The sequence below is a fragment of the Coenobita brevimanus genome, chromosome 5 (genome assembly GCF_032717465.1).
Source record: "Coenobita brevimanus isolate Jiangsu-jjx chromosome 5, ASM3271746v2, whole genome shotgun sequence".
Classification (NCBI taxonomy): Eukaryota; Metazoa; Arthropoda; class Malacostraca; order Decapoda; family Coenobitidae; genus Coenobita; species Coenobita brevimanus.
In genome coordinates this window covers 33,315,713-33,328,112 of record NC_136958.1, presented here as the reverse complement: position 1 = coordinate 33,328,112, position 12,400 = coordinate 33,315,713, and the positions used below count along the sequence as shown (strand labels likewise).

The window sequence follows — 12,400 nt, the reverse complement described above, 5'->3', positions numbered from 1 at the left end:
GGAACTTTGCACTCTTTGCACTGCAAGGAGGTGCGCCTAAAAGTTCTTTCCTGCCTGGTAGTGTGGCTGCACACATGACACCTCCTCAGTGCTTTCCCCCTCTTTGCAGTGGCTGGCAGTGGCTCCAGGCGGTGTCGCTGAAGGTAGGCCATACACTGTAGGCGGTCTGGAGGTGTGTGAGGGTGGCGTTTGGGACCTGTTGAAAGCACCTGGCCATAATGCTGAAGCAGTTGGTAGACACAAGTCTTGGAGAATCTTCTGAGAGAGTAGTTGGCTGGCTTCCTGTTCTTGATTTTATACAGGATGAAGGCGTTCAACATGCACATGTCAATCAAGTGCAAGAACACCTTCCTGTACCAACGACGATTTTTCCTCAGACAGTCAATCTCTCCAATCATCATATCCGACTTGTCCACCAGCCGCATATTGACGTTATAGTCAATTACAGCATCAGGCTTCATCACAGGCTCGCCAGTCCTTCTGTCGACCTTCCCTGTTGCCAGCATTTCACCCTTGTGTACTGTGGTGAGCATGTTCACGACTCTCTTATCATGCCACCTGATCGCAAGCATCTTGTCAGATTTCTTCAGGTGCACGTCTCCCCGCTTTGACTTTTCAGCCTCTGGGAAGGCAGGGTAATGTGCCCTGTTACTTCTGACAGTGCCACAGGAGCCGACGCCGTGTTCAGAAAGGTACTTGGCGAGTTTTGGAGCTGTATAATAATTGTCCGTATACAGGACATGATTCTCGCCAAAGTACTTTTCCAAAAGCACTTTCACCACAGAACCAGAGAATCCAAGGGGGTCAGTCTTATCCAAGTCGACATTGCTGGCGGTGTAGATGACGAAGTCAAGGATGAACCCCGTCTTGCAGTCGCACAGCACGAAAAACTTGATTCCAAAGCGGTGGCGTTTGCTTGGAATGTACTGGACGAACCGAAGACGGCCCCTGAACAATACCAAAGACTCGTCAATCACGACTTTCTTGAAAGGGCGCAAGAACCTCGTAAACTTATCTTTGATCATGTTCAGGATTCCCCTCACTTTCCATAATGGGTCAGTTTGGGAAGGCTCATCATTATTCACGAAGTGAAGATAAGTCATCAGCTGCCTAAAACGATCGCGGCTCATGTATTTATTGAATATTGGTGTTGGGCACAGCTCGTCGGAACCCCAGTACTCTTCCAACTTATGCTTCCAGTTGTGCGGCATAAGCAACATCAAGGCAATAAATACAAAAAGCTCGCGGATCGTCAAAGGCACCCATGATGCCATCCGCGACGTGGATGGCGTCGCAGCCTCACCTTCTTCTTCGCGAATTGGCGCACATTTCCCCTCGTACCTGTTGGTCTCGGTACAGATGTGCTCCATAACCTCGTCGTCAAGGAAGGCCAACAGGTAGTCAACACATTCACCATCGTCGTCCACAGGGAAGTCAGCCTGAAGTCCACACTCACTTTCGTCAAAGGGCAGATCTTCAGGCACAAAATCTGATCCCTCTGACCACACAAAAGCATCTAAAGTTCCCTGCCTAGGCTGGGAGGTGCTTGGGGCGGCGGGGGGTGAGACAGGTCGTGTGGGAGTGGATGAGGCAGGCTGGGCAATAGTAGGTAAGGGAGAGGTTATCCCAGGCCGTGTTGGTGTTGTGGTGGTGGTGGTGGTGGTTGGAGGGAGATTATCGCTTGGGTCAAGGTCACCCGCGGTGGCGTGACTCCTGAGTTGCCTAGTGGGAGTTAGCCTAGGGGACTTAACTTTACTGACACGAACACTAGGCCTACGATAACCTCTCATACGTAACATTGCCCGTCTACTTCCCTTTCTCGGTGGTGATGGAGACTCCAATGACTCAGGAGACAGGACAGCAGACGAGGAGGACGAGAGAAGAGGGCTGGGAGAACGTGGCGGGCTTGCGGTGGTGTGGCGTGGCGTAGTGGACAATGGCGGTGCACTGCTGTCTCCGCTCCTCTTCCTTTTCTCTCCCTTTCCATATTCGAGGCCCCTTTTCACCGGGGCCTTCCGTGTAGAGGTGCTGGGCACAGTTACAGTTTCCTCGGGCACAGAAATCATCACTTCAGGGGCTGAATCAACACTCGATTGTGTCTCTGATTCAGCCAGGCTAGACAAAACACCCACGTCACTGCCGTAGTCCATAGAGGCTTTCAACAGTTCAGATGCTATGGCCGAGTCACTTAGCCCCTTGGTAGTCACTTGTAAAGTTTTGAAGGGCGTAGAGGTAACAAAACCCTTTTTCGGAGGGCTAGAAGGCACGGAACTAGAAGAGGTAGAGCCTGACATGGTGTCACCGTGGCAGATTTGCGTGGACTGACGCTAATCTGGGGCAAACCGCGCGAAAAAATGACAGTGTGACAACTGGGGAAACAAGCATTTCCCAATAGCAAAAAGTGCTTGCGAGATGATGGCGCAGATTGACACGTATCAGCCATCCGCGCGTTGCCATATCGCACAACGAGGGAGGGCCGTGCATCGGTGCGTCCGTGGGTAAAAAAAATGAGACTTGGCAACAACCAAGGTCAGTAGTGCAAAGGTCAAGTGTGCTAAAAGTAGCTCACGGGTGGCGGGACTGAGAGACAATACCAGCTTGAGCCTGCTTGCCCGCGGTTATTCAAAATTAACTCAAATCGCAAACGCGACGACCCGCCGTCTTGCCCTTTGGGCCGACCGTCGCAAAAGCGACGATCCGCGTTTTAGGGGTTAAGGTGCACATATACAACAAGCTGCTTGAACCTTGTCAAGGAGCAGAGTCCTAACTCGACGAAGTCTAGGAGCAGAGTGCATGAAATTGGCAGGCACTAGTTCCTCACAGATTTGTAAGGGTGCCAACTATTAATAAATTACAGTACTAAATACAGTTAAATTACTTCATGATATATACAGGGCGAATCTAACAAATTAATCTTAGTTTTAATTAAACTAAAGTTAAACCAAATATTCCCTTTAACTATGTGAATATCTTAAATCCACATCTGCCTTACATGAAGACCTTTTCATCCTTGCCACGTCATCTAACGTGCAGGTGCAGATTAGGTCCGTGGAAATTTCCATATAATTACATGTATTTACAGTATAGTTGTCCACGAGGGTATAATGCAGTAGCATTTAATTTTTCAATAATAAGAATTTTATATATATATATATATATCTATATATATATGCTGATACCCACAAGGAAAAGGGAACACGATATATCCTGAGTGCTTTCATGTATTCGCATCTTCAGAGGAGAGCAAAGTTAAGGAGTATAACACCTGTCATTTTTATGCTGAAAGTAGGAGGGGAAAGTCCCAAGGGAGCTTAGTAAGTTGCTGACAAATTCTGCTGTTCTAAACTTACACCCGTATTTCTAGTCAAATAAGTACAGTATTAAAATAAATATTACATACATAAAATATAATTCTCGATATACACACGTATGGATAACAATGAATTATGTACCGTATGGTAAGCATAACTGAGGACTCTCATAACATTAAATTTCTAAGGATTATCAGGGTGTGGGAAATGGATTATCAAGCATGGGCGTGAAATAATAACAGTAAGCAGTGACACGACACCCTCAGGAGGCGACAACAGAGGGTTAGATGTAGTGTACGGGGTGTCCATACTATATGTGCACAAGTCATGGGTATCGGCGTGCCTCTACTCCCTGGAACTGACCCAGTCCACACACCTCAGCCCAGGCGCACTACCCTCTTGCCAGCCCGGCCTGCATCAGAAGCTGGGTGAAGCTGCCTCTGATGCTCCATATAGCCCCTTGGAGATAGCCTCAAGCCGCTCCACCAAAGAGACAGCCTCCAGCCGCTCCATCAAAGAGATTGCCTCAAACTGCTCCACCAAAGAGAAGGCCTCAAGCCGCTTCACCAAAGAGAAGGCCTCAAGCCGCTCCACTTCTGAGACGGCCTCAAGCCGCTCCACCTACAGTATACTACCCGCAGGGTTGGTGGCAGTCCTGAGGTCATGACACAGGTGATGGCCTCCTGCTGACCCTGCAGACGAGAGACAGCCTCCAGCCGCTCTACACCAGCACATCACCCTCCCGTGCCCACCTGCCATAGTATCAGTCCCCAGCCAGGGAGTCCATTGCTAGCAGCCTGGTGGCAGGGCCGTGTACTGTCCCCGGGGTTGTTTTCCCTGCAGCCGTTCCCCGAGGAAGACCTGCCCCTGATGAACTCCTTCCCAGAATGATGCTGCAGTCCCCTCCTGATGGCGGGGTTCCCCGGAGTGGACTGCAGCCCCTGGGTCCCTGATGGTGCCCCTGGCTCCCTGGGGCGAGACTCACCCCACCCCTGGCCGAGGCAGCTCAGAAGGCATCCTTAGGAGTTGTTTGGCTTTTACCCCACCAGTCAGACCTCTGTCCCCAGCCCCCAGCACCCGGGGCCCTTTATCACGCCCATGGGGGATGACATCAACCTACCTGGCCTGTAAGTGACTCAGGTGTGGCCCAGTACGTTGTCATACAGTAGAGTGCCAAAAGTGGATTCATTAAGTGACCATGCCTAGACAGTGACTTAAAGTGCAGTGTTATTGAGATAAGGCTCCAGTATCCAAAGTAGTGATTGTTATTCCTCAGCAGGCTCCCCCCTCTCCCTTGCACTTGTGTTAACCTAGATTCTCCCACCCCCCTTCTTGTGTTCCCAGCAACAAGATCAAGTCAGTGCACCCCTCAGTGATCATGACAATGTTGAACATAAGAAATCTTATGTGACCAGGAGCCACTAATTTTAGAGACTGTACACAAATCATAGTCCTGAGGCACCTAGATTCATATTGTGAACTGTACCACACTGAATTGTGAACTGTGTCTATCACGTATCCCGCGAGATACGCTTACCCCTTTCAGCAGCCCAAGAATTGCTGAGTCAGAAGTATTGTGAGGCATCCTATTGCCCTTGTGTAAGATTAATGAATATACTGTATGTGTAGTTTGTTACCTTGAGTTTTTATGCCCTGTTCCTCCTACATTTGTGGTATGGCCCGGGTCTTGAAAAGAACCCAATACTAGGCCAGGCGTTCTTAGGACGGGAAGCTACTCTAAAAACACCTAGTGGACTGGTGGACAGCGGTGGTTCTTGACCCGGGCCGAGTTAGACTAAAGGAGGAACAAAAACAGGGAAAATTCCAAAATGGTGACCAAACCACATGTTCAGCTACCCAAATTCAAGCAAGAGCAATACGATATCCATACATATTTATCGATCATCAAGCCGCTGCCTGATATTGGGTTTGAGGATGACAGACAGAATTTTGCTGTAACGTTACCACTGCTGAGCAAGGCAGCAGCCAGCATTGCTCCCAAAGTCGTCCCCGACCTGTCCTGGGCAAACTTCACGACAATAGTGACAGAAGCAGTCACACCCTCTCTTGGGAAAGTTGTAGCATTGTCACAATTGGATAACTTAACATGCGACGGGAACCTGGATGATACACTGATCCAGGCAAGGCGGCTCATCACCGCTGCATACCTGGAAGCAAACGCAGAGACCCTGGAACAACATACTTTCAATACCCTGATTAGAGTCCTCCCCAACATGGTCAAGGAGCACTTCACAATTCATAACCCAGCGGGGAACCTAGACAGGGACGTCCGGCTGATACGACGGCTGTAAACCTCCAACTCCACCTCCCAGCAAATTAACTCAGTGAGCAAGTTCACAACCAACAACCCTGCACCACATGGCAAATCCCAATCCTCACCAACCCACACCAACCCCACGCCAGTGCTCCACCCACGCAGGACCTATCCTCTGAGCAAACGCCCCAGGCAGAGGGAAAACCAGAATCTCATCTCGATCAACCCCTGGGAATTCTCCGCAGGTAGCCACCGATGCCCACTCCACGACATATGGGAGTAGCTCATGGCTGCCCGGCGGAAAAGGAACACCCAAGGGCGATGCAAAGTATCCTCACTGGGACACTGGGACCCTGGGGATGACACCCCACCCATGGAAAACACCAACATAGAGAAACCAGAGCCAGAGGAAGAGGACACGCCCCAACAGCTGGATTAATAGGACCGCCCCGCACCTCCTCACAGTGGTGGGGGCCGCCTCTCGCAAATACCGCCCCCTACTCTATGACAAAATGAGTCTGAACGGGGTAAAAGCTATGCTGCTGGTTGACACGGGAGCAGCCAGATCCTGCCTTTTCAGCAACTTCTACTCCCATCACAAGTTGGCCTTCGGCCCACTTTTTCCCAAGTCTGCTCAATTCATAGACGCAGGGGACGGCCCCCTGCCTATCTGTGGGGAAACATGGGCCCTACGCGCTGACACCCGCCAGCACACCTCTCCTCAACACAAATTTATTATATTGACTCCACCTGCCACAACTATGACGGATACCTGGGGATGGACCTCCTGCAAAAATTTCACACAAAAATAGACTGCCACAAGTGGCAGGTTCAGTTCAGCAAGACTCCAGCCCCTGCCCCCCAAGCCTTGCAAGTCATATGCACCTGCCCCCGACACCCACATCCCCTCCCTCACATCCGCTCTTGTCTCCCCCCCTGCCCCCCTTGTCTCCCCCTGTCCCTGCCCATGCCAGCCCCCCCCTGACCTCCACCCTCTCCCCACCTTTCCCTCCACTATCGCCTCCACCATGACAATTCCCCCACATCACGAAGCTTGGCTCCCCCTACACAGGCCTGCTGGAACATCCATCCTTTTCTCCCCCGGACTGCCACCAGGAACACTCTCGGCCTGTCTCCTACCCCCACCTTCCTACCCCTGCACATCACAACAATGAGAATTGCGAACATCTCACAACCCCACTCAAGCTACCAAAAGGGCTCATTGTGTGAGAGATGGAGGAAGCGGAGCCATGTCCTACTGTGCCCCCCTCTGTCCCCACCCCCTTGCATCCCATATCCGATCACCTGTCAACCCACCGAGCTGACACCCTTTGCCACCTCCTCCTGGATTTTCAGGACCTCTTTGCATCAGGCCCCTCTGACATCGGTCACACCACCTACCTGATGCACCAATTACACATCACAGGACCCCCAATTTGCCAATCATCCCGACGGAAAAATCCTAAGCAGTGGGCGGAGGAAGACTGGCAGGTCCAGGACATGCTCGATGCCGGCATGATCTCACCCTCCACCAGCCCTTGGTCCTCCCCCGTCGTCTTTATCCAAAAGAAAGATGGTACCATAAGCTTTTGCGTCGACTACCGTCACTTCAACGAAGTGACCATCAAAGATGCCACCCCCCTTCCCAGGATAGATGACTCCCTCGACTCCCTGTATGGCCCTCCTGGTTCTCCACATTAGACCTCCAGTCAGGTTACTGGCAAGTCCCTGTGCAACCCGAGGACAGACAGAAGATGGCATTTTCCACTAGCAATGGGAAGCACTATGAATTCAATGTCCTGCCCTTCGGTCTTTGTAATGCCCCAGCAACGTTCTTCCGATTGATGGAGGCTGTCCTCAGTGGCCTGACCTGGGAAATTTGTCTGGCATATCTGGACGACGTTATTATCTTCAGCAAAACATGGGCCAATCACCTCCATTGCCTCAGAAGAGTATTCCAGCTGATCCGGAAGGCCGGCCTGAAGCTCCGGCCCTCCAAATGCTTCCTGGCAGCCTGGGTACGTGATCTCACAAGATGGGATTGCACCCAACCCCAACAAGTTGCACGTTGTCGCTGACATTCCCCCACCAGGGGACATCCACGAAGTTCGGGCCTTCCTGGGCTTGCTTCCTATTACCAGCGATTCATGAAGGGTTTTGCTGATATCGCCAAGCCTCTCCACAACTTTACCCAGAAGGGGGAACCCTTCAATTGGACCACTGAATGACAGGGAGCATTTCATGTGCTGAAGCACAAGCTCCTACCACCCCAATCGTCGCCTTCCCTGACTATACTCTACCCTTCTGGCTGTACACAGAAGTCTTCCGGATCGCCATCGGTGCTGTCCTTGCCCAAGTGCAAGACAGGCGGGGACACATCATCGCCTGCACCAGCCACACCCTAAATCCAGTGGAGCAGAATTACGCCACCACCAAGAGGGAGTGCCCCTTCATCATCTTGTCCCTGGAGCACTTCCGGGCTTATATAACAACCCCTTTAATACGGGGTGAATTAGGATCTTACAATGACATTGATGCTGCCACCAGTGTAACGGTCTAACCCTGGGGAAAAGTCTCTAATCAACGAGGTCAATCACCCGGAAGACAGACAGCTGACACACATTACAAAAGACAAAAAAAAAGAAAAAAAAAACATGAAATGGTAGTGTGGGGCGTTGTTCTTTGTACGCTTCCTCGTCCGAAACCAGTGGGTAGGGAGACACAGCACGTTGAAAGGGGGGGCACACAATTTTAATGACAAAATATTTTGGGATAACATACAAAATTCACAATTTCTGATGTCACATTCAAGCCCTGACTTACTAGTTTACCTAATTCAAAAATAATACCTATTCACAACTAATAATTTTATCTCAGATGGATTAAAGTTCGGGATGATAGATCTGAATTACATTACTCAAAGAAATACACCATTCTATATTATTACAGACATTGAATTTAATATGAAAACGGGGAATAATGACTGTCTTATCATAAAAAAATAACAATGAAAGGATTTTACAACACAGTTTCTGCACTACACCACTCTACTCATATACTACAAATCTCTAAATAATTTCCCAGTATCTATGATAGATCTGAATTACATTACTCCAAGAAATACATACTACTAATCTCTGAATAATTTCCCAGTACGCGACTTATAAGGCCATTCAGAACACGTGGTAGCCTGTACACAGAGAGAGAAGCGCCGGGCAAGTGATTAGCATTAAACACTAAACAAAATAAATTCATTCTCAGATCACATTAACACAATTCCACCAAACCCCTCAAAAAAAAAATCACTGCACACTGATGTCCCCAGCTATAAAATAAAAACAGCAAAAAAAAAAAAATTCTAGGACATCGGGAGCTCACCAGTACACAGAGAGAGAAGCGCCGGGCAAGTGGCGTTACTCCGCCTGCGATCCCCCATCCCGGGAAGTGCAGGTTGCCAACTCAACAATTTTCCTTTATTTATATTGACATACGAATAACCAAATCTGTCTGAACCGTGAGTTTAGAAACAGCTAGCAGCAAGGTAGATTGGTAAGCAATTATTGCGGGCTCTCACATTGGCTTAAACAACTAATTTTAAAAAGGTTACTTGACTATGGGTTTTTCGAAGCTCACGGCTAGTGGAGTTATAGCCACCCCCAAGGATGATGCATTACACAAGAACATTTCAACATACTTATGTCCCCACTCAACAGTCGACAAATTGGGGTAGAAAACATAATAAAAAAAAATATAGACTCATAATACAATAATACCTTAACCTAATCCTTACCCTAATTTTCCTTCCTAACAACACTCCACGAAATCCACAAAATCCACCGCGAGTTTCAAACCCTGAGGAAAAGGAGCGTTACACACGCCCCCTCTCCGGAGTCTAAACTCACGGTGAAGACACATTCTTAATACAACTCAACACCAAACCATCCCTACCAGGTACAATGTCTACTAAACAACTAACACTCTGGTCTCAACTAGCTTTTTGTCCCCAGAGTCATCTGACTCATACATCTTCCCCGTGAGGAAGACCAACTCTCCACCATTCGCACGTTTTACACTCGGGACCCCAGTCATCCTCACTCTGCGGGCAGTCTTTGGAGAAGTTGTCTGACTAACCTCCGTCACTCTCGTATTAGCCCTGCTCATAGTTGGGAGTAATCTATTACATTCACCTCATTCAACCAAGTCATTATTCATTTACACAAATCACCCCCATAGTAAGTGGAGACAGTGGTAATAATACGTCCTCAAGTGAACTAAGGACCCGCTACACCATCGAAGGGATGACTGTGACGTGAGCAAGGGAATTAACAGCCCCATCTGAAAACCCCCTCCTCGAATGAAGGTCATCGTACTATTACTACATGCAAACACTCAATACCGAACACATTATAATCTTCACACACATTGGGTTCTCTTGCCCCGAAACACTAGATGAGACAGAGTTCAGCTGACCTTCGAGCACTGTAGCTAACAAGGATTACATACACTGGACTCACTGTTCGGTCAGGCTCTCATATCTTAACGGTTCCAACTGTTACACTTTTCACTATTTACAACACTCTTCACTATAACCTAACGATTTACATATTAACACTCCTCAATGAGCCGTCGTGGAGGTCTGTGTCGGCGGGGAGGAAGATCATGATCCTCTTCCTCAACCTCATCATGTTCTTCAACACAGTACTCCTCCTGCTCAGGAATTATCTCTGTCCGGCTCACATAAGGTTTCACTTTTTCAGCTGCCCTCTGCACCAATTTCCCTGAATAAGGGTCCTCCATCACATAACCTTGCCCATTTCTTATCACTTCAGTTACTCGGTATGGGCCTTTCCATTTGGCATTTAGTTTAGTGCAGGTACCAGGTAAGGGCTTTTCCACTTTAACCCACACTAGGGAACCAGCTGATACCTTATCCTCTCATCTTTTTCGATTAGCTACTGCTCTATACCTCCTCTGGGCTATCACACTGGCGTCTTTTATCATTTGTTTTAGTTTCTGCACATCACTATCCTCAGAGGGAATGGTAAGTAGTGGAGCAGTGATGGAACGAGGTGGCTGTCTGGCGAAGAATGCCACATACGGCGAAACTCCAGTGCTACTGTGGACTGCCTGGTTCATATGTGACTGGCATTTACCAAGAAGGGCAGGCCACCTCAAAGGATAACCCTTACACAGTTGAGCCATCACAGTTTTTAGAGTTCGATGCATCCTTTCAATGAGACCGTTGGCTTGAGGGTGGTATGGGGTAGTGTAGAGCAGCTCGATTCCGTGTTGTTCCGCCCAGGTCCTCATCTCATGTCCAGTAAACTCCAAAGCGTTGTCACACAGCAAAGATCTTGGTTGGCCAAAGTCGGTAACGTACTGGGAAAGCCTATCTACTATCCCTGGTGCATGTTTGGTCTTTAAAGGATAAAATTTTACAAACCTAGAATAATGGTCTATTATTGTAAGAATATACCTGTTACCATCTTGTCCTGCAGTCATATCAGTCAGATCAATAGCTATCCTTTCTAATGGCTGTGACACTATGGGTAACTCTTTGTACTGCTGTGACATTCCCTGATTAGATTTATATTGTTGACAGTTAAGACACTCTTTAAGGTACTTTATTACATCTACTTTGATTGATGGCCAATAGAAATACTCTTCTGCTTTCTTGATTGATTTATATTGACCAAAATGCCCTGATTTATCATGTGCCACTTCTAGAGCTTGTCTGACCAAATGTCTGGGTACTACTACAGCATAACTCAAACTAGAGTCCTTATTCTCCCTCACATAATGTAGCACTCCATCCATTATCTCAAATTGATCAAGGGTTGCTCTAGCAATCTTTCGCCTGGGCAATACTCCACCTTGCAAATAAGCTATTAACTCCTCCCAGGTTGGGTCTTTCTTTTGTTCTTCTTTGAACTCCTCCTGAGTCAAACCTAACCACGTAACATGGGACTGATGGGCAATACATCTGACTGGTCGTGATAAATGATCTGCAACTACGTTATCTTTCCCTTTAACATATTTTACGTGAAAGTTGTACTCTCGCATCTCGAGCATCCACCTTGTTACTCTCGGAGATTTGGTTCGTCCACGAAAGATATTAGTTAAGGGTTGGTGGTCGGTCTGAATCTCAAAAGTGATCCCCCATAAATAGTGATGGAAATGTCGGCACGCAAGAACAACTGCCAAAGCTTCCTTGTCGGTTACAGAGTACCTTGTTTCACATTTACTCATTTTCTTTGAATAATAACCAAGAGGTCGTATAGTCTGATCAGGTTGAATTTGATGCAGTACTGCTCCCACGCACTCATCACTGGCATCGGTTACTAACACCAAAGGGAGCTCAGGCTGATAATTAACGAGAACGGGTGCTGACATTAACTTTGCCTTAAATATTTCAAATGCATCTTGACACTTATCAGTCCAATTGAATCTAATACTTGACTACATAAGGTTGGTAATAGGGGTTGCAATTTTAGCAAACTGTGGTACAAACTTCCGGTAAAACCCACACATGCCGAACGTCGAACTTCTTTAACATTCCTAGGAGGTTTCTGCTGACTAATTGCTTCTAAGTTCTTTAAATCTGGAGCACTTCCCTCTTTGGAAACCCTGTGACCTAGAAATTTCGCCTCTTTCTTTGCAAAATCACACTTAGTAAGATTCAGTTTAATACCTTTCTTCTCTAACAAGTTAAACAATTTCCGTAACCTTCCCAATAGTTGGTCAAAATCATCCGCCCATAAGATAATATCATCTAGATAATTTTTGACCCAACCTTCACGTAACAGCGGGGTCA

The 12,400-nt window shown here is 47.9% G+C and overlaps 1 pseudogene; it reads right to left on the bottom strand.

Moving 5' to 3' along the window:
• Positions 1–10,191: 10,191 nt before the first annotated feature.
• Positions 10,192–11,160, bottom strand: LOC145398051 (uncharacterized; annotated as a pseudogene).
• Between the last annotated feature and the right edge of the window lie 1,240 nt (positions 11,161–12,400).